This window comes from Bos indicus, chromosome 21 (assembly GCF_029378745.1).
Source record: "Bos indicus isolate NIAB-ARS_2022 breed Sahiwal x Tharparkar chromosome 21, NIAB-ARS_B.indTharparkar_mat_pri_1.0, whole genome shotgun sequence".
NCBI lineage: Eukaryota > Metazoa > Chordata > Mammalia > Artiodactyla > Bovidae > Bos > Bos indicus.
The window spans coordinates 29,915,440-29,939,153 of NC_091780.1; the positions used below are offsets into that span (position 1 = coordinate 29,915,440).

General features: G+C 39.6%; 1 protein-coding gene and 1 long non-coding RNA gene across 3 annotated transcripts in view; one reads left to right on the forward strand and one right to left on the reverse strand.

The window, feature by feature from the left end:
* Positions 1 to 23,714, reverse strand: part of LOC109575699 (neuronal acetylcholine receptor subunit alpha-7) — a 139,706-nt gene that overhangs the window by 93,484 nt on the left and 22,508 nt on the right. The window lies entirely within an intron of this gene.
* On the forward strand, positions 12,324 to 17,911 carry LOC139178352 (uncharacterized). The gene is made up of 3 exons (XR_011562771.1): positions 12,324 to 12,481; positions 16,809 to 16,867; positions 17,678 to 17,911. It is a non-coding gene; the product is annotated as an uncharacterized lncRNA (long non-coding RNA).

Here is a 23,714-nt window from a genome sequence, read left to right on the forward strand (position 1 = left end):
ACAGAAAAAAGTTTATACCATTATACTACAGAAAATTAAAAATTATGAGTAAACATACCCTCGTAAGGCTTGGGCAAGATAAAAAAAAAAATTGGAATGACAGATTCGCAAATATAGTCTGGAAGTGAATGAATCAATGAATACACAAATAATTTAAAATAGCAAAGCAAGAAAGAAAAGGCAAACAGATGAACACAAAAAATACAAAGTATAATCTGGAAAAAAGCCTAATTAAGACAAGTATGCTTCTTGTGAGTTCTTTCTACTATATAACTCAATAAAACCTTGGATCAAATTAAACATGACTTCAAAGATGAGACTATAAAAGACCTGAATGAAATAAAAGGGAGACTGAAGAGCTAAACAAATAAGCTTAGAGCAAAAACAACACAGTTACATGGCTAATAAATTAGAACCACGAAGGAACAAAATAGACCCAGCTGAAAATTGAGTTAATGGCATGAAGGCAAGGCATGAGATAACCACAGTGTGTGCAGAGGAGAAACACAGAGATTAATTAGCAAAGAGGACACAGAGGTACCAAAAGGAAGATACAACTTGAGCTGAAAAGGAGAACATGCATGTGGGAAGCAGGAAGTGTATCGGGACCATACACAGGAGATGTAGTTCTGGTTCTAGCAAAACAGCCGAATCCATGACCTGAACATTGTCCGGCTACCAAACACTTAGAGATGCTGGAGGAAATTACAGAAATATTTTCTTAAATGTAAATGGAAACACAAAAGGAGAGAAATCTTCAAAACCAAAAAATCCAAGAGGGAACCGAAAATGACAGTTAGTGCATATGCTGGTGTAGGGACAGTGGTGGCCAGTTATATTCAGAGCTTGAACAAAGCCTCCGTGGGGCTGAATGCTAAACCCCCACTCCATAGGTGAGGGGAGCTAACCCCATACCCATCCACCCAGCCATGATACCCAAGGATCTTTAAGAGCCCACTGCCAGAAGGAAACACAGGCAAGTCCGTCTCAGTCTGGGCTGACAGTGGAGGAAAAAAGGCAGCACTTAGGGCTTCCCTGGTAGCTCAGCTGGCAAAGAATCCATCTGCAATGCAGGAGACCCTGGTTTGACTCCTGGGTTGGGAAGATCCCCTGAAGAAGGGAACAGCTACCCACTCCAGTTTTCTGACCTTGAGAATTCCAAGGACTAGTCTATGGAGTTGCAAAGAGTCTGGCATGACTGAGCAACTTTCACTTTCATTTTTAAATAATTCCTCAGAAAGTTTAGGTCTTCTTTCAGATGGAGAATTCAAATATTAACAATTCACAATGCCTGGGGACTCTGCAAATTAAGAAAGTAGCATAAAAGCTATTCCATAGCAGTAAAACTTGAGGTACCAGACAAAAGCAGAGAGAATAAACAACTAAACAACAACAACAAAAAAAGGCAAAAAAAAAATTTGTTTAGAATCACAACCATGATTATGTCCTCCTGATGCAAAATATAAAATATGTAAGTGAAAAATCTCCCATGACCAAGAGACAGAAAACCAAGTCAGCAGGAACAAATCCCCCAAAATTCAGACCAGAGAAATATCAGAGGGAAAATACTGAATACACATGTTTTAAAATGATTAAATATATAAAGATATCAAAAGTGCAAGAGAAAAATAAGATGCTCAGGGATAAAACAAGACAAAACAAAAGCATAAGTTTTGCAAAGTGAAAAATGTAGTCACTGAAATAAACACTCAAAGGATAAGTTACAGACTAAAAAAACCTGAAACAATAATTAGTAAAATGAAGATAGACCTGAACAGATGGCCTAAAATACAGGATGACATGAATGCTTAAAAGACATGAAAGATAAAATGAAAATATCTAATACACATCTAAAAAAGCTTTAGAAAGAGAAAATTTAGAGAGATAATGACTGAGAAATTACCAAAATTGTTACACTAACTCTCAGTTTAAAAATCTTGACAAGTCCCTCAAGAAGATAAGTATGACTCAAAAACTAATCAAGGTTTAATTTTTTTCAGCTCCTATATGTAAAGAGCTTAGAATTAATTACTGCCACACTTATAGCTTTCCTGGTAGCTCGGACGGTAAAGAATATGCCTGCAGTGCAGGAGATCCGGGTTCAATCCCTGGGTTGGAAAGATGCCCTGGAGAAGGAAATGGAAACCCACTCCAGTATTCTTGCCTGGAAAATTTCATGCACCGAGGAGCCTGGTGGGCTACAGTCCAGGGGGTTGCAAAGGGTCAGACACGACTAGGCAACTAACACTTTCACATAACAACAAACAACACTGAACATACTGAAAATCAATGACCTTAGCTGGACCCATGAGAGATCAATACTGCAGGGTAAAGTGCCACACAGAAATCTGGAAACAGGCGAATTCAGAGAGTCACAGCCAAGATCTGCTTAGTTGGAGCAGATGCCATTAGAGCCATAAACTTGCAGCAATGCCCACATGGTCATTTCAATTAGTCTGCTGAGGACGAACTTGAGTGAAAATAGGAAACTCCAGGGTCTCACAATCACATGGACACCTACGCTTTCATGAATTTTATCTCCATGATTCCCATTAAGTTCTCATGGTAAATATCCAAGAAAGATCCCCTATAACTCTGGCATGAGGAAGGAAGAGTAACTCTTGGAAAATAGGCCACCCAGAGCCTTCACCATAGCAAAGGCCATTCTCCAAGCTTTCCAGCACTTGATCCTCATCATTCTTCCCACACCAGCACTCTGTAGCCTTTCTGTTTCACTGGCGCAGGGTGGGGGGTGGTAGGTACCTAATATAAGCTATAATAAGACAGAAACACTTGCGAAGGCCGCAGGCCAGGAACACAGGCCCATGAGCAGAGGCCCACCGAAAGACTGGGATTTAATCCTAACACCACAGAATCTACAGAACACTTCCCTTCTCCCACATCTTTCCACCACACTAACCCTCCAGAAGGAGGACAGTGGGTTCAGGACAGCCCTGAAAGAGCTGCAGATCACCTCTGAGTAGGGGTACTAAGCAAAGATCAATGTCAAGAGGGGAGACAAAAATAGACAATAGAAGAATCTGAAGCCTCTGGCACCAAAAGCTACAGCAAACATTACAGCCCAACTACTAGTCAAACATAAATTCTCAAATGGTAGGTGTATTTATTTTAATTTCTATTATTTTATAGCTGGTTTGTGACAGAATAGCTATAAGGCAACTAAAAATAAGAAAAAAGTTTGAAGAAACAAAGCAAGAATCAGAAAGACTCTGATATGACACAGATGTTAAAATTATCAGACATGAAATTTAAAATACTATGATCACTGTGTTAAATGGCTCTAAAGGAGAAATAAACAACAAGCAAGAACAGATGGGTAGTGTCAGCAAGAATATGGAAATTCTAAGGAAGAATCTAAAGGAAATACCAGGAATTTTTAAAAAAATAACAAAAATAAAGAATGCCTATATGAAATTTGAATATATTTTGTCAAAAATGTACAAAATTCTATTCAATGTAAATATTTTTAAATTAAAGAAAGAAAGAAAGTCTTTGATGGGCTCATGAGTTGATTGGACAGAGCCACGGAAATAATTAACAGGCTTGAAAATATGGCATAAAAACTTCTAAAACTGAGGGACTTCCCTGGTGGTCCAGTGGTTAAGAATGCCAACACAAGAGATGTGGGTTTGATCCCTGAGTCAGGAAGATCCCCTGGAGGAGAGCATGGCAACCCGCTTAAGTGTTCTTTCCTGGAGAATCCCACGGACAGAGGAGCTTGGCGTGCTGCAGTCCATAGGGTCACACAGAGTGGAACATGACTGAAGCGACTTGGCACGCATGCATGAGCTCACATTTGGCGATGAAGCTTTTGAATACAACTGCAAAGGGATGATGATCCATGTAAAAAATAAAGCTCTAGGCTGGATTTTATTAAACTTGCTCTGTGAAAGACACTTACCAGAATGAAAAGACAAACTACAGATTGGGAGACAGTTTGGCAAAATACATCTCTGATAAAAAACTTGAATCTGAAATACAGAAGAAAAAGTCAACAATAAGAAAACAAACAACCTTACTAAAAAGTTGGCAAAAGATGTGAACAGACACTTAAACAAAGAGGATATACAGATGGCTAACGAGCATACAGAAAGATTCTCAACATGCCATTAAGGAATTATAAATTAATAAACTAAATGGGAAAAGAATTTGAAAAAGAATAGATACATGTACATGTATAACTGAATCACTCTGCCATACACCTGAAACTAACACAACATTGTTAATCACCTATATTTAAACATAAGATAAAAACTTCAAATAAAAGCAACAACAAGAAGTGGTGAGATACTACCACACGTCTCTCAGAATGCCTAAAATCTAAAAAACTGCCAATACCAATTGCTAGGAGGGTGTGGAGCAGCAAGAACGCTGCTTTACTGCTGGTGGAAATGCAGACAGCACAGCCAATCTGGAAGACAATTAGATTGTTTCTTACAAACTGAACCTGGTGTCACCAGACTATCCAACAACTGCACTCCTAGATATTTACCCAGTGATTTCAAAACTGATATCCACACAAAAACCTTCATGTGAATGTTTATGGCAGCTTTATTCATAAACGTCCAAACTTGGAAGAACCAAGAAGCCCTAAAGTAGCCGAACAGATTAAACTGTGGTACCTTCATACAGTGAATTATTATTCAGGGATAAAATTAAATGAGCTATCAACCCATGAAAGATACAGATAAATCTTTAACTATATATTGCTAAGTGAAAGAAGCCAGGCTGAAAAGGCTACATACTCTATGATTACAATTATAACACATTCTTAAAAAGGCAAAACTAGGGCTGCAAAACACATCATCACTTGTGTGCGTGTGAGGTTATACGGATGAATAGATGGAGCACAGGGGATTTTTAGAGCAGGGAAACAATTTTGTATGATACTGCAATAGTGAACACAAGACATAAAGCATTTGCGAAAACCCATATAACTTTACAGCACAAAAAATAAACCTTAATGTATACAAATTTGAAAGTAAATCATTTAGGAAGTCAGAGGTTCCAAGATGGAATGCAAAAACGTGAGAAACTGATGTAAACATATCACAAAGCTAAAAACCTCCCTGACAGAGTTGGAGTCAGATTAAAAAATTAGTGTATCACTGACACCACCTCATCTATGGTTTTACTATCAGGTGTATTCTTGGCAGAAGAATAAATCTATTCAGAAGAAAAGAAAGTGATGCAAAAATTTGACTCATTGTAGTTGAAACTCTGAAAATACTTAAAGATAAATATAAACTCTTTATAGATTATTTCTGACTGTTGAGTTTATAGAGAAAAACAATTTTATTGTTTATCCTCCAACTAAAGATTTATTCTAGTTTCATACTGTATCAAATCTAAGATGCCATTAAATTGTAAGACATCTATTTTTTAAAGTTAAAATATGAAAAAATGCACACTTTAAAATTGATAAGACCATGGTGCAGACTTCATAGATAATGAAAGATAAAGAAGATTTGTGGTCAGTAGAGACTTCGAATGATCCATTTTAATGTTTGCAAAACAAATTGGGGTACAGACAGTCTAAATAGCGGTTTCTCCCAGAATTAACATTGAGATTTTTATAAATTATCTGAAAAATATAAAAATGTCTAAGTTTCCGGAAATTCTTAGAAGTCATTTAAACAGAGAAGATTCATAGGCATCACCTATAGGAACGTGTTGTAAACTACAAGAATGAGAGAGAAAGGAATGATCTTCATAGTAGTGATATCAGGACATTAAGGACTTCAATTTAGGGAAAAAAAAGTCAAGAGTCACTGTCAACATTTCTTGGATTCACATTATCCATCACACCTTAATCAAGAAGGATGTGAGGAACACAACAGGACATTTCCTCTTCAAATACTTCAACAGAAACACAAAGAAAAGAAAAAGACAGGCATTTAAAGCAATCAAAGATATATTAATAATAAAGAAAAGGCAGGATGGTGGGATTCCTGAGGGAAGACAAGTCAGCGCCCCTGGGCCCCTTCAGTGGTGCCGAACGCAAGCAGCCTGAGGAGTGTCTCACAGCAGCTGACCCAGAGTATCTTCCTCTCTAAGCTCATTCTGGGATCTAATACCCACTCCAGAGACTCCCTTTATTAACAGTCTACTCTCTGCAATGCAGATACATGAGGGAGAGGCAGAAGCACGAGGGTTATTGGCCAACATTCATTTTCCACACATCCGACCACGACCCACGGAAGGAGCTCTGCCCACGGTCATTTGTGGCTGTTCTCATGCTACCCAGGCAGTGTTAACTCCAAACCTAGGAACACAGTGGCAGAGAAAACTACATTTAAAGCCCTTGTGAACCTGGCCAGGGTCATCTTGGAAACCTGTGGGCTAAGAGCACTGTCCAGATAAAAGTGTCACTGAAAGTGGGGTCTAGCCGTTTGCTGCTTAAAAGCCAATAAAGGGGCAAAGCTGGTAAGAAGAAAGTTCTGCTTTATTTTGGAGGCTCGAAACTGGGGTGGCATTAGGGGAGTGAACTCCTGTCCACAGGCCAACTCCCCCCACTGATAATCAGTGGGCAAGAGCTTTCATAGACAGAGGGGGAGGCATACAGAAACAGCACAAATCAGCTCTGATAGTCATCTTGAAATTAGTCATAAGGTGGTCTGATCAGCGTCATCTTGATTGTTTTAAGTACAGTTAATCTTTAGTTCCAGGGTTGGTCTGTTCCCACTTCTTTGAGGCCAGTTCTAGGAACTGTGGTAGCTTATGTCATGGCTATATCTGGTCCTCATGTAGTTAACTTCTTTGACCTGGTGGGGGTTTCATTATCTATAAAACCTTTCAAAGGACACAGCTCAGCGTATTACCCATAATCCTTGAGGAGAAATGAAAAGTCCTCAAGATTGCTTGATGACTAAACTATTATTGTTTTGTCCTGTTGGACTGTTTTCCATTGCTTCTGCATTTTCTCACTTCTCTGATTAAACTAATTCTTTGGCTAAAGTTTTTACACAGACAAAGGGAAGGCTGAGGACATGGGGGGAAGGCCCATAGGGTTATGCTCCATTTCAAAAGCACTATGATGCTCTCTCTCAGATTCCTGGTTCACACAGTTATCACAAGGGCTCTAAGAGGTCTTGGAGAACCTGATTAAGCCTGTGCTTCCCAAACGGGTTTACAGAATCCTGTTGTTTTTGTGTGTGTGTGTGAAATCTATAAATAATAAGTCCCCTACGGATCTTCAGGCTTTATTCCTTCTCTTACAGAGTTGTAGAAAACTACTAAGTGACTGATGCCCAGAAATAATTTGTCAATCCATTCTATCTAATCACCACAGAGCCTGAACAGTCAGAAAGGAAAATTTGACACTTCTTCCTTCCCCAGTCCCAAAGTCCATTTCCTGTCTAAGTCAGAACATATTCAGATTCCTATTTTATAGGAAAAAATGAAAAGCTAAATAACCCAAACCCAGACTACTCACAGACCTATTTGTTTCCTCTGCGAAGTACAGTGAAGTGACTCAGACCATAAAGCACACGACACCAATTACCAAGAAAAATGTTCCTATCACAGAATCAGGAAGGGAATTACTTCAGAACTTTTTCATAATTCAGGTGATTAAATAGCTTGGATAAAGTTCCAAAGTAATTTCTTCTTTCATAAATGACCTTTGGTTAAGTGTGAGACCCTTAATATGTCAGGGAAATTTACTTCATTATAAACTCTGGGGCAGGAAAAAAGTGCTCATGTAAGGGTTCCTGAGTTTATATCTGTACAACAGACACAGCTGAATTTCTATCCCACAACCCCCAACCTCTTCACATCAGGTATCAATGATCATAGTTCTCACTTGTAGATCAAAACCAATCTGCACCTACTTTTATATTCATTATCATCCAGAACCACCACCAGTCTCTGTTCAGTGTAAAGTAGTAATGCATTTGCCCTAATCTGATTCCATAGATACATTATTCCATAGGCTTAGGTTATGAAATGCCTAAAGAACTTTGGACAGAGAGGTTCATAACACTGTACAGGAGATGGTGATCAAAACCAACCCCAAGAAAAAGAAATTCAAAAAGGCAAAATGGTTGTCTGAGGAGGGCTTACAAATAGCTGAGAAAAGAAGAGAAGTGAAAGGCAAGGAGAAAAGAAAAGATATACCCATCTGAATGCAGAGTTCTAAAGAACAGCAAGGAGAGATAAGAAAGGCTTAAGTGAACAATGCAAAGAAACGGAGGAAAATAATAGAATGAGAAAGATTAAGAGATCTCTTCAAGAAAATTAGAGATACCAATGGAACATTTCATGAAAAGTTGGGCACAACAAAGGACAAAAACAACAGTATGGACCTAAGAAAAAAGAAGATATTAAGAAGAGGTGGCAAGAATACACAGAACTGTACAAAAAAAGTCTTAATGACCTGGATAACCATGATAGTGTTCACTCACCTAGAGCCAGACATCCTGGAGTGTGAAGTCAAGTGAGCCTTAGGAAGCATCACTACAAACAAAGCTAGTAGAGGTGATGTAATTCCAGCTGAGCTATTTCAAATCCTAAATGATGATGCTGTTAAATGCTGCACTCAATACACCAGCAAATTTGGACAACACAGCAGTGGCCATAGGACTGGAAAAAGTCAGTTTTCATTCCAATCCCAGAGAAAGGCAATGCCAAAGAATGCTCAACTGCCACACAACTGCATTCATTTCACATGCTAACAAAGTAATGCTGAAAATCCTTCAAGCTAGGCTTCAATGATACGTGAACCGAGAACTTCCAGATGTGCAAGATGGATTTAGAAAAGGCAGAGGAACCAGAGATCAAATTGCCAAATCTGTTGGATCATAGAAAAAGCAAGAGAATTCCAGGAAAACATCTACTTCTGCCTCATTGCGGAGAAGGCAATGTCACCTCACTCCAGTACTCTTGCCTGGAAAATCCCATGGACAGAGGAGACTGGTAGGCTGCAGTCCATGGGGTGGCTACGACTCAGACACTACTGAGTGGCTTTACTTTCACTTTTCACTTTCATGCATTGGAGGAGGAAATGGCAACCCACTCCAGTATTCTTGCCTGAGGAATCCCATGGACGGGGAGCCTGGTGGGCTGCCATCTATGGGGTCGCACAGAGTTGGACACGACTGAAGCAACTTAGTAGCAGCAGCAGCTGCTTCATTGACAATGCTAAAACCCTTGACTGTGTGGATCATAACAAACTGTAAAATTCTTAAACAGATGGGCATACCAGGCCACCTTACCTGCCCCCTGAGAAACCTGTATGCAGGTCAAGAAGCAACAGTTAGAACCTTATATGGAACAACTGACTGGTTCCAAATTGGGAAAGAGGTTTGTCAAGGCTGTACACTTTTACCCTGCTTATTTAACTTCTATGCAGAGTATATCATGCAAAATGCTAGGCTAGATGAATCACAAGCTGGAATCAAGACTGTGAGACAAGTATCAATAACCTCAGATATGCAGCTGACACCACCCTAGTGGCAGAAAGTGAAGAGGAACTAAAGAGCCTCTTGATGAAGGTGGAAGAGGAGAGTGAAAAAGAGGGCTTAAAACTCAACATTCAAAAAACAAAGATCAGGGCATCTGGTACCATCACTTCATGGCAAATAGATGGGGAAAAAGTGGAAAAAGTGACAGACTCTCTTGGGCTCCAAAATCACTGCAGCCATGAAATTAAAAGATGCTTGCTCCTTGAAAGAAAACCTATGACAAACCTAGACAGTGTATTAAAAAGCAGAGACATCACTTTGCCAACCAAGTCCGTATAATCAAAGCTATGGTTTTTCCAGTAGTCATGTATGGATGTGAGAGCTGGACCATAAAGAAGGCTAGGTGCCAAAGAACTGATGCTTTTGAACTGAGGTGCTGGGGAAGATTCTTGAGAGTCCCTTGGACTGCAAGGAGGTCAAATAAATCAATCCTAAAGGAAATCAATCCTGAATATTCACTGGAAAGACTGAGGCTGAAGCTGAAGCTCCAACACTTTGGTCACCTGATGTGAAGAGCTAACTCATTAGAAAAGACCCTGATGCTGGGAAAGATTAAAGGCAGGAGGAGAAGGGGATGACAGAGGATGAGATGGCTGGATGGCATCACCGACTTGACAGATATGAGTTTGATCAAGCCCCAGGAGTTAGTGAGGGACAGGGAAGCATGGCGTGCTGCAGTCCATGGGGTCGCAAAGATCCGGACATGACTGAGCAACTGAACTGAACTGAACCTCTGCTGAGCAGTCTCATGCCCTGGGTCTCACCTACCCTTCTGCCCTTAGGAGAGTTTCCCAAGATCCCATCTAAGCTTCTTCACCAGGAGTTTGAGGTCATTCCCCTCTGCATCAGAAAGGCACTGGGAAAGTATTTTAAGATAGTAAAGAACACACCTTCTCTCCTGGGTCTTGCAAACTGAACACAACACTAGTAAGAATGAAAATCTTGTCCAATAAATGGATGGATAAAGAGAATAGGACTAATATTATAAAAAATTATGAATAGAAAGCACTGCTTTGGCCAGAAATAGTCAAATGAGGATCCTCAAAATATCCAACGGGAAAACAAGACAGAATGGCATTCAATAAGTTTGCTTTCTCTCATCTCACTGGATTAATTTTAACATCACAATCATAAATAATGCACGGAATTGCCAACTGCTGCTACATTCCCACTTTTGGTTTCTTCCTCCTCTGCGTGTGGGCTCATGGACTTTTCACCACAGATAGTAGAAAATGATGCTGAGAAAGCAAAAGAAATGGTTCCCACAACTGTGGATCATTTCCTTAAATCTGTATCATACAAAGGTGTGCGTATAGTAAGCCAAGTCATCTGTTAAGTATTTTAAAACAAAAAGCCTCAGAGCTAATGAGGGTTTAGTGAAATAAGCATTTTCTAACACTATGAGTCAATGTATAAATTAATACATACTTTCTTCATAGCAAATTTTAAGTTACTTTAGGTCAAAAAGCTTTAAAAATATATTAACTTTTGGGGCTAAATTCTATATCTAAGAAATGATCCTAAAGAAATAATCAGACATTGGAATAAACATCAAGGTTTAAAAATGTTATAGTGCCAACACTATTATAAAGAGCTATTTGACAAATAATAAGCTGTGGCATATCCATGAAAGGAAACGCTATGTAATTATTAAAATATTTTCAAAAGAATATAGTCATGTGAATAACACAATAAAATATTAAGTGGGAGAAAAGCATCCCATAAAATTGTACTTACAGTATTATTTAACTGTTAAGTGATAGTTGCTCAGTTGTGTCTGATTCTTTGCAACCCCATGAAGCCTGCCAGGCTCCTCTGTCCATGGAATTCTCCAGACAAGAATACTGGAGTGGGTTGCCATTTCCTTCTCTAAGTTAATTGTTTTAAGAGTTGTTTAAATTCTGTTCTGTGATGTCATTATCTCTCATCTCCAGTCATGAATATGGTCTGACTGATTATTTCAACACTCAACCTCTCTGTGTAAATTTTCTCTTATAGTCAACCCACTTTACTAAGAAAAACAGGTAGAATGTAATAGTGACCTTAAGATACACATTACTATATGAGTTATGATTTTAAATACATCTTGATTTCATTTTGTTTCAATACTATATATTTGTATTTATTATAGAATTTTTAAATGATCATTTCAAGAGCAATAAGAATGTATGGGTTCCAGACAGACAGTGTAGATACAGTTTTCCCTATGCCTATCACTAAATACAATGGAAAACAACTAAACCCCTTAGATGGTATACATCAATCAAATATAAGAAGACTCTAAAAAGTGCAAAGGAAGCTTCAGGAATCAAGAGACAACACTGCAGTGAACTTTCTGGATTTTCTTTTTTATCTATATGTTCCAGACTTAGAAACAAAGAAGCTGGCCACCCAGAAAGGCATCAGGCGCAAACAACAAAAAAGTGCCAACGAAAGCCTGCTATCTCTAATCAAAAAACCAGGAAATAAGCATCCTAGCAAAATTCAGTTTTATGTAACAGACACTTTACCCAGACACCATGGAGAAAAGATGGCCCCATGATTAATCAGGTCCACAAATACCAGACATATACCATCTTCAGACTATAACAAGACACCCTAACACTCCCACCAGGGTTAGGTCAGAGAAGGCCAGTTTGGGAGCAGTGACTTTCGTTTAATAAGCTATGTCCAATCACACTTTGAAGACCATGTGGGGAGCCTGGACTTCTATCCTCACCTGGCAGTAAAGAGACAGCAATCATCCCCTCCCCCTCCCCCATCTCTCTTCCTCTTCATTGGACTGATGTCACAAAACGTATGACAGAGAGTAAGGATTTTAACCCCTGCCCAGCAGTCTTGAGGACGCACACACACACACACTGCTAGTGAAGGCCATGTGGAGAACAGTAACGAGCTTCAAGACGGTAGGATAGTAGCAGGAGACTCAGCAGGCAGGGAGAAGGAATCCCACCGTGACCCAGATCGTCGTCCCTCCTCCCCCATGTGAACAGAAGGTAAGCAGGGAACTCTACACTCAAATGAAAGTAACAAAGCTTTCCCCTCCTTCTTCTACAAGAGTGGTATCTGAGAGCCAGCTAAACACAAAGTTCAAATAAGACTCAGAGTCTCATAACAAAATAAATGGTTTAGGATTGAAAACCACTCACCGGACAAAGAGATGGGAAGATGAATCTAAAAAGACAAACTGAATCTAAAAGACAATCAGCAGATGTCAACAAGATGACCATCAAGAGACATTACAATTATGTGATAAAGATTTTAAAGTAGACATCAAGAAGCACTTCAAAGAGCAATTGCAAACATGATAGAAATAAATGAAAAAATAAAAAGTCCCTGCAGAGAAATAGAAGATATAAAGGAGACTCAAATAGAAATCTTGGAACTGAAGAACAAAATAATTTAAATAAAAACTTAATTGAGGTGCCTAATAGCAGAATGGTGAAAGAATGAGTGAAATGGAAGACACAGATTACACAATTTGATAAACAGAAAACAAAAATGGGAAAAAAAAAGTGAACAGCCCAGGGACCTATGGGACTTTATTATTAGATAATAAATCTGTAATTATAGACATGGATGAAAAAGATGAAATTCAAAAAGTGCATGAAGATGGCTGACACGTCCCAAATTTGATGAGACACAATCTATAGATTCAAGAAATGGTGTTGGTGGTGGTGGTGGTGGTCAGTCACTCAGTCATGTCAAACTCTTTGCCACCCCCATGGACTGAATATACCAGGCTTCCCTGTCTTTCACTATCTTATGGAGTTTGCTCAATCTCATGTCCACTGAGTTGATGATGCCATTCAACGATCTGTCACCCCACTGTCATCCTGCCCTCAATTTTTCCCAACATCAAGGTCTTTTCCAGGCTTTTGCATTAGGTAGCCAAAGTACTAGAGCTTCAGCATCAGTCCTTCCAATGAAAGGTCAGGGTTGATTTCCTTTAGTATTGACTGGTTTGATCTCCTTGCTGTCCAAAGGATTCTGAAGAATCGTCCCCAGCACTACAGTTTGAAATCATCAATTCTTCAGTGCTCAGTCTTCTTTATGGTTCAACTCTCACATCCATACATGACTACTGGAAAAACTATGGCTTTGACTATAAGTACCTTTGTCAGCAAAGTGATGTCTCTGCTTTTTAACATGCTATCTAGGTTTGTCTTAGGTTTTCATCCAAGGAGCAAGCATATTTTAATTTCATGACTGCAGTCACTGTCTGCAATGATTTTGGAACCCCGAAAAAGAAAATCACTGTTTTCATTGTTTCCCCATCTATTTGCCATGAAGGGATGAGATCTGATGCCATGATCTCAGTTTTTTGAATGTTGAGTTTTAGGCCTGCTTTTTCATTCTCTTCTTTCACCCTCATGAAGAGGCTGTTTAGTTCCTCTTCACTTTCTGTCATTAGTGTGGTATTATCTGCATATATGAGGTTGTTGACATTCTCCTGGCAATCTTGATTCCAGCTTGCGATTCATCTAGCTCAGCATTTCGCATGACATACTCTGCATATAAGTTAAATAAGCAGGGTGACAATATACAGCCTTGACAATACTCCTTTCCCAAGTTTGAACCAGCCCATTGTTCCATCTCCAGTTCTAACCGTTGCTTCTTGACTTGCATACAGGTTTCTCAGGAGGCAGGTAAGTTACTCTGGTAAGTTACTCTTTAAGGATTTTCCACAGTTTGTTATGATCCACACAGTCAAAGGCTTTAACATAGTCAATGAAGCAGAAGTAGATGTTTTTCTGAAATTCTCTTGCTTTTTCTATGATCCAACGGATGTTGGTTCTCTGGTTCCTCTGCCTTTTCTAAATTCAGCTTGTACCTCTGGAAGTTCTCAGTTCACATACTTCTGAAGCCTAGCTTGAAGGATTTTGAGCATTACCTTGCTAGGATGTGAAAAGAGAGCAAATACCAAACAAGATAAACCTAAAGAAATCCTTACCAGGATACAATCAGACTTTCAGAAGTTAAAGACAGTGAAAAAAACCTTAAAAACAGCAAGAGAAAAATATTACCTTATCTATAGGGTAAAAGCAATTGAAATGACAGTTGTTTGCCTTGGAATTTAAAGGGAAACTCTCATGGAGAGACGTATGTCAGTCAGACCATTTTTCTTACCCCATTATGTCAGTATCTGTCTTTCAAGTGGGATGTTTAACTATTTAAATTTAATATAATTTCTGATAAAAATAGGATATGTCTTATGTGGCTCCCTCCACCTTATCCCATTTTTTATTCCATTATGATGTGTTAAGTCAAAAACACACTTTTGTCTAGAGTACTATTTTAAGCTCCTTGTTATTTCATTTACCATATATTATAATTAACTTATTTTAATAATTAACTTGTTACAATATTGATAATTAACTTATTACAATCCTTTTTTGATTGATATGAATGTAAATAAATATAAAAAACTCTGCTCCTTTGTAGTTCTGCTTCCTCTGGTGAAGCACACACAAACTTTCTATGCAGTGTGCATATCAACGCATATTTATAATTATTGCTTTACAGGGTTGCCTTTCAAATGAAAGGGGAAGAAAAAAGTGATAAATAAAACATATATTGGGTTGGCCAAAAAGTTCCTTTGATTTTTTAAAATAAAAATAAACATTTTTTTTCATTTTCACCAAGAACTTTATTGAATTCGTATTCACTGTTTTTTTCCATCACCATCTGCCATTTTCATAATTCCATCTTCCGAAAACTTTTATCTTTTTGAGCAAAGACCTGTTTGAGGTACCTTTTACAATCTCCCAAATAATTGAAATATTTTTCATTAAAATAATTTTGTAAAAACTGAAATAAATGAATATTCAAAGGTACAATGTTTGGCGAATACAGCAGATGAATCAGAATTTCCTAGCCAAGCTCTAACAGTTTCTGCCTGGTCATCAAAGAAACATGAGGTCTCGCGTTATTCTGATGGAAGATTATGCACATTCAGTTGACTAATTCTGGATGCATTTTATTAAACACTGCTTAATTGCTGAAATTGTTAATTTTTCCAGAAGGAACTCATAATAGAGGACACGTTTCCAAACTCACCATATACACATCACCTTCTCTGGATGAAGACTGGCCCTTGGTGTAGATGGTGGTGGTTCATTTCACTTGGCCAACCATCTCCTCTGTTCCACAGTATTGTATAGTATTCACTTTTCATCACTTGTCACAATTTGTTTTATAAATAGAACATTTTTGTTATATTTCAGTAGAGAATCACAGGTGGAAATACATTCAAGAAGGCTTCTTTTCTGCTAATTTATGTGGAACTCAAACATCAAATCAATTAACATAACCAAGCTGGTGCAAATTATTTTCAATGCTTGATTTCGTATAAACGTTGATGGTTCTCAATTTGATCACTATTAATTTCAACTAGTCTATCCAACCATGGAGCACTGTCCAGCAAGAAATCTCTAGCACAAAGCTTCACAAACTGCTTTTGACACATTTGATCACAGTATATTCTCCATACACTGCACAATTTTTTTTTTTTTTTTTTGCAATTCAGTTGCATTACCTTCCTTGAAATAATAAAGCACAATATGCCAAAAATGGCATATTTTATTCTCCCGTCTTCAATATCAAAATGACTACTCAAAAATTCACCAATTTTATACATTTTTAAAGCACACTGATATGACAGTTGTCACAATACAATCTAACAAAATTGTTTTGAATGAAATTAAAGACAACTAAGTGTTATGAGAGCTATCTTATGGAAGAAAACCAAATTAATCTTTTGGTTAACCCAGTATTTATACTGTCTTTTATATTTATCTAGTTAGTTATCTTACTGTTCCTCTTTATTTATTATGCATGTGGATACAAGTTACTGTCTACTGGCTTTTCAACTAAAGGATTCCCTTTTATTATTTCCTGTAGGATAAGTTTACTAGCAAGAATTACCTCAGCTTTTTGTTTTTGTTTATTTTTTAACATCAGTTTTAGATTCATGGCAAAATTGAGGGGAAGGACCAGAGATTTCACTACCCCCACACATGCACAGCTTCTCTCATTACTGACAACCCCTCCCCGACCAAAGTGATAGAATTCTTACAACTGGTGAACCTACGGAGACATAGCGTTACCAACCAAAGTCCATAGTTTACATTATTGTCCACTCTTGGTGCTGTATACTCTATGAGCTTGGACAAACCTATAATGACACATATCTAGCATTTAAGTATCATTTAGAGTAGTTTGACTGTCTTCAAAATTCTCTGTGTTCTGCCTATTCATCATTCCCTTCCCTAGCCCTCGGTAACCACTGATCTTACTATCCCCACGGTTTGCCTTTTCCAGAATGTCATATGGTTGGAATCATTCAATATGAAGCCTTTTAGGAATCCCTGTGCGACCAGGTAGGACATGGGGGAAGAGGGGTTAAGGAGAAGTTGAGGTGGGAGGGGCCAGTGCCCCTTAGGGGCAGCTAGGGGAGGAAAGGGGTTCCCATGCCTGGACAGGCACACTCACCTCAAGGGAATCAGTGAGGATAGGAAGGGACCCTTGGGGGTTTTGGTGTATCACAGGGGAACACAGCTAGTATTTCCCCCACACACTTGGCCCCTGAGAGGCCTACTAGGGTCGTGGGCCTGCTCCTCCACCCTCCAAGGCATTTTCCACCCAGGTGGGCCCACGGGCATGAGAGAGGGTTAGGAAGTGCAGAGCCAGATAGGGAGGGACTTTCAGGGGTTGGAGGATCAGGGGGAGTGCAGTTAGCATTTCTCCCACCCAGCCAAACACCAGTGAGCTTGCTAGGGCTCCTGATCCTCTGTGCTCCGAGGCAGGCACTCTGGGGCCCCTCCAGGCCAGGCTGAGCCTATCCTCTACCCCCCATACCCCTAGGGCCTTTGCCAGATGCAGAGGGTGTGTCCTGAGCAAACCCCACCTCTACTTAAGCCCTGCCCCTAGGGCCTTTCCTGGCTGCTTGGGTCCTCAGCTTAGACCCTGCCCCAGTCTAAACTGCACCTCTGCCTGAGCTCCCTCCCCCGCCCAGTCAAGGCTTTTTCCAGATTTATTCTGTTTTTTGCTATTGGGGTTCCATTTTACCCTCTGAAGGTTGTTTCATTCTTTTTCCCCCAAATATATCATTAGTTCTCTAAATTTATTTTACTTCTTATTCTTTGTTATTGTTCTCCATTTTGGTCTCTTTTCTTGTTTTTGTCATATAGCTTGCAGATCTTGGATCATGAGCCAAAGGCTGGGTCTGAACTCCTGTGGTAGCATCATGTAGTCCAAATGGCTGGACTAACAGACAACCTCAGACCCCTGGGCATATTAATCAGAGTGAGGTCTCCTGAGGTTCTACATCTCAATACCAAGACCCAGCTTCACCCAACTGCCTTGTAAACTCCAGTGCTGGAAATGTCTGGCCAAATAACCAGTAAGACAGGAACACAGCTCCACCCATCAAAAACTTGTATTGTGCATACTCATTCCTGCCACCTTATGGACTGGAGCCTGCCAGGTTAACTCTGTTCACAGAATTTCCTAGGGAAGAATACTGGAGTGAGTTGCCAGTTCCTCCTCCAGGGGATCCTCCCAAGCCAGGGATTGAACCCGTGTCTCTTGTGGCTCCTGCATGGGCAGACAGGTTCTCTACCACTAGCACTACCTGGGGAGCAAAATAATACAGTGCAGATGAAGAAGCAAGGTAAAAACCTACAGCACGAAATAAACGCAGAGGAAATAGGGAACCTACCTCAAAAAGAATTTAGAGTAATGATACTAAAGATGATCCAAAATCTTAGAACAGAGGCATGAATCGAAAAAATATAAGTAATGTTTAACAGGGACCCAGAAGAACTAAAGAACAAACAAACACAGATGAACAACACAATAAATGAAATGAAAAATACGCTACAAGGAATCAATAGCAGAATAACTGAGGCAGAAGAACAAGTAAGTGAGCTGAAAAATGGAATGGTGGAAGTTATTGCCAAGGAGCAGAATAAGAAAAAAAAAAAAAAGAATTAAAGACAGTTTCAGAGAACTGAGAAAACAGTAAATGTACTATTTACAATTGCCAGGACACGGAAAAAACCTAAATGTTCAATGACAGATGAATGGATAAAGAAGAGGAGGTACATATATACAATGGACTATTACTCAGACACTAAAAAAAATGACATAGGGTTATTTGTAGAGATGTAGATGTACCTAAAGTCTCTGTATATACAGAATGAAGTCAGAAAAGCAAATATCGTAGAAACTAGAAAAATGGTATGCTGTTGCTAAGTTGCTTCAGTTGTGTCCGACTCTGTGCAATCCCATAGACAGCAGCCCACCAGGCTCCCCCATCCCTGGGATTCTCCAGGCAAGAACACTGGAGTAGGTTGCCATTTCCTTCTCTAATGCATGAAAGTGAAAAGTGAAAGTGAAGTTGCCCAGTCATGTCTGACTCTTAGCAACCCCATGGACTGCAGCCTACCAGGCTCCTCGGTCCATGGGATTTTCCAGGCAAGAGTACTTAAGTGGGGTGCCATTGCCTTCTCCAATGCATGAAAGTGAAAAGTGAATGATGGTATAGATGAACCTATTTCCAAGACAGGAATAGAGACCCTGACACAGAGAACAGACACGTGGACACAGATAAGTAAAGGGAGGATGGATGGATTGGGAGATTGGAATTGACATATATACATTACCATGTGTAAAACAGATAGCTAGTGGGAATCTGCTGTAAAGCACAGGAAGTTCAGCCCAGTGCTCTGTGGTGACCTAGAGGGATGGAATGGGGGGCAGGGGTCGAAGAGTGGGGGCGATGTATATATGCATATAGCTGATTCACTTCATTGTACTGCAGAAACTAACAATATTGTAAAGCAATTATATTCCAATAAAAATAAGTAAATAAATAAACTAAGGCAAACTAAAAAAATTAAATAATCATGAAACTTAAAAACAAAAACATGATTTGGACACAAGTGTACATCCTCTTCTTCCCAAAATTAAAAATAAGTGCAATAAGTAATGTGTTAAGGAATAAATTCAATCTTACCAAAATAAACATGAAAGGAGACAACACAGACAATAACTTGATCTGAATAGTAAATGGATGAGAAATGATGACTGACAGGGTCCTCCAAATACAGATCCAAGTCCACACGGAGGAGGCTGAGACGGAGCCCAGGAGAGCTCACAAGTGGGAAGGAGCAGGTAACCATGAAAGCACAAGTGTAGAGGAGGTTAAAACGGGAGGACTGGCATCAAGTGTTTATAAGAATCACTTAGATGCCCCAACATACTCATATGCAGGACTGGCAGCTGCTTCTCCCTGCCCTGGCGGGATATGAGAATCTTACTCTCTGGAGAAGACAGACCAGAAGGATTCTGTAGGCCAGACTCTGGCAGAGCTACAATGGAAGTGATTCGCTACAAACAGAGGTAGGTTTAAGAACAACGGACTCCTCCAGCCCTTATCCCCTCTCAGCTCTCAGAACGCGGATTGCCTGGCTCAGGCTGCCTAGATGAGAGACAAGAAAAATTTTCTCTGGCCAAACTCATCTGCCTGAGAGAAAAGATCTAATCATACTAACACCTCCAAAATAATACCTTCTGAGCCAGACTGTGCTGTAGTGAAGCCTCCACCACCAATCTCTCTGAGACTCTCATACACTCACACATAGACTCATATACTCAGACAAAGTCACACAGCATTATAAAAAAGCTTCTAATATAAAAAACAGGGTCAAAAATATAAGCAAGTAATAAAGGAGCTTTGAAGAAATGGACAATACCAGGAGCTGATAAAAATATCCAAAACTTCAAAAAAAAAAAAAAATTTCAGAAATCTAAGAGAAGCTATTGCATCAATGTAAAAAGAGATAGGTTTATCAGGATGCAGTTGCTATCAACAAGGAACAATCAGAGTGCAAGACAGTTCTTGGAAACTGGAACACTGAAAGATAGAAAAAGAAACAACAAAATTCAGAGGGAAATTTTTTTTGCTGTTGCAGATACTACAATCCATCAAGTAGAAGGGAAAAAATAAAGCCACGTAAGACCTGGCTCATAGATTTCAAAACAAACTTTTGGTTACCAAAGGGGAATGCTGAGTGGGGAGATGGCTTGATTGGGAGTCTGGAATGAACATATACACACTATGCTATGCTATGCTAAGTCACTTCAGTCGTGTCCGACTCTGTGTGACCCCATAGACCGTAGCACCAGGCTCCCCCGTCCCTGGGATTCTCCAGGCAAGAACACTGGAGTGGGTTGCCATTTCCTTCTCCAATGCATGAAAGTGAAAAGTGAAAGTGAAGTCACTCAGTCGTGTCTGACTCTTAGTGACCCCATGGACTGTAGCCTACCAGGCTCCTCCATCCATGGGATTTTCCAGGCAAGAGTACTGGAGTGGGGTGCCATTGCCTTCTCCGCATATACACACTACTATACATAAAACAGATAATCAATAAGGACTTACTATAAAGCACACAGAACTCTACTCAATATTCTGTAATAACCTATATGGGAAAAGAATCTGAAAAAGAGTAAATATACTTTTGTGTATAACTGAATCACTTTGCTAATACAAAGTTTTAGCAGTGTTAATCACCTGAAACTAACACAATACTGTAAATTCAAACTTTTTTTTTTTTAAAAAGCTAGAAACCACATTCTTCTACGCTCCCTTTCTCAGACCACTACTGATGGGCACCACACACCAGAATGAGAACATAAATCTAGAAAGGAAACAATATAGGACCCTGAAAAGGACATAACTAGAAAATAGCAACAGGAATTCTCTACTTGAGTTGTGGTATATTAAAGTACAAAATACATATTTTTTTCCCTTTGTCCCAGGTTCCTGACATGACACACGCTTCAAAAATGCTTGGAATTTTCTGATAGGAATGTCTTCATTATGCTAAAAAAGTAACTGGTGGCATGGGTTACCCTGAACAGCTTCAGGATGGGTGCCGGTCAGGAGAAAAACCCTGGGGGAGGTTAGAGGGCTGGAACTTTTGGCTTAACCTTCAGGGAGGTGAGGGAGTGCTGGAGATGGAGCTCAATAATGTTGCCAATAATCCAATCAATTCTAGCCACAAAAGGGGATTTCAATAAAAACTCTAGACGGTGAAGCTTGGGATCTGAATTCTCAAGTTCTGTTTTTTTTTTTTTTTTTCTTTTAAAGTTTCGGAAGTTTTCATCTGCTCCCTCTATTGTCTGTTTCTTCAAATCCCTTTATTCCCTGCTTATATTTTTAGCTCTGTTTTTATGTTAGCTCTTAGGAGAGCTTCCTGACTGGAAGGGTGGTGCAGTATACCAGGAGAGGAACACAGCACAGCTCCTGGGCTCTGGACCTTCTTCCACCCTGCCCTATGTACTCTTCATCTGGCTGCTGATTTGTACCCTTTTTAACAAAATGATCCTTGTCAGTATAGCAACTTCCTGAGTTGTGTGAGTTGTTCCAGTGAATTATCCATCCTGGGGTTTGAAGAGGCCCCAGATTTGCAGCCAACCAGATAGACATGCAGACAGCCTAAAGACCCTGTTTTGAGTCTGAAGCAAGAGCACCCTGTTGGGAATCGTGCCTTCATCTCGGAGGGTTTGATGCCAACACAGAGTAGGTCAGGTTAGAATTGAATTGAATTGTAGGACACTCAGTCAGTGTCAGAGATTTGTTGTCAGAACCCGACAGCGAAGGAAAATTCCAGTTCAACAGTTGCTAATTTAGTTACAAGCAGCAAGACAAATATTTCTGAGCACGCACCTCTAAAAACATGGACCATAAAAACCACATGTTTCTGAACATAAGGACATCGATTTATACTTCTTCTGGAAAGTTTGGGGAGGAAACGATGGTTACATGAAAAATTCAACAACTACAGAAAGACAATAAATAGTGTTAATGCTGAGGAAAAATAAATAGTTATACTAGAAAATAAATGTAATCATAGCCACAATGATTGGCTCATGCAAACTGTGATTTCATAATGATTTTAATACATACATTGCATATTAATTTAACCAAAAATTATGATTTAATTTCACCGGGACGATAAGGGAAGAAAAAAAGAAGTGTATTATCTGGAGGAAGGGCGTGAAGAAACAACTAATTCCTCATCTTCAGTACTGAAAAGTCCTTAGATATTGACCGTAACTCTAAACCAAAAAGCAATAGTTACTATAAGCATTTTATTTAGAGATACAAAGCACATTTAGAGACAATGCAAATCTCAAAGAAACATCCAGAGCTGAAATTAGACGCTTCTGGGAAATGTAAACTGAGGCAGGGGTATAAATAAGCATTTAACCTATGTGCAAGAACCGTATTAACAAAACACATTTTTACAAAATGTTATCATCACCCACAATGGCACTATGATGTTATCACAGTAAGCAGCATTATATTTTAAGGGGCAGAATCCGAGGTGCGGCAGTGTTCCCAAGCTCACACAATTATGGAGGGTTGGATCCAGTTTGAAATTGTTGTTATGATCCCCAATCTTGTGTTTCTCTCTCGAGCTTCCTAGTATCAACCTGTCAATCAGTAAAAGGGTTTTGATATCACAGGAATAAAAAAGATTAATTCTGATTGGCAGGGATTGGGGAATCTCTTTATAGAAAGTATCCTTTGGACTAGGCTTTGAGACATCTCAGGCTGTTCCCTGCAGGCAGGGAAAGTGCCTGGACCATATGCCTGCCTCCTCTACTACTACCACCTGGCTTCCTGTCTGGGCTTGGGGAAGCATGGAGCTGCTGCAGTCTACCGACCACATGATCCTGATGCGTGTGTCTGATGAGCTCCTGACAGTCTGTAAACCATCTACACTCTCTCAGGACCTAGTGGCCCCATTATTACAGCTCCTACGAACTGCACCAATGTTGGTATGCAATCAACAGAATATGATGAATAACAGAACATCTGACAGGGCTGCTGCAAGTACTGTATTTGGTATCACACTCACCACAGAGCCAGGCACTGGTACTGGATCTTACAACCCATGGAGGACTCAGAGTCTGAGGCCCACAGTGCCCCTCAGGATGCCCAGCTCTGCCCATCACTTCTTGACGGGTGTGCTACATCCTCCCCCTGGACTCTGATTCAATACTTTCATGCCTCCATGAAGCCACCCTCCCTCCCAGGCGAGCTGCAGATGGCTTTGCATGATGACTTTGCATTGTCAGGGTTCTCTAGAAAAAAGGAACCAATAGGATGAATATATATATGTGTGTATGTGTGTGTGTGGGTGTGTGTGTGGG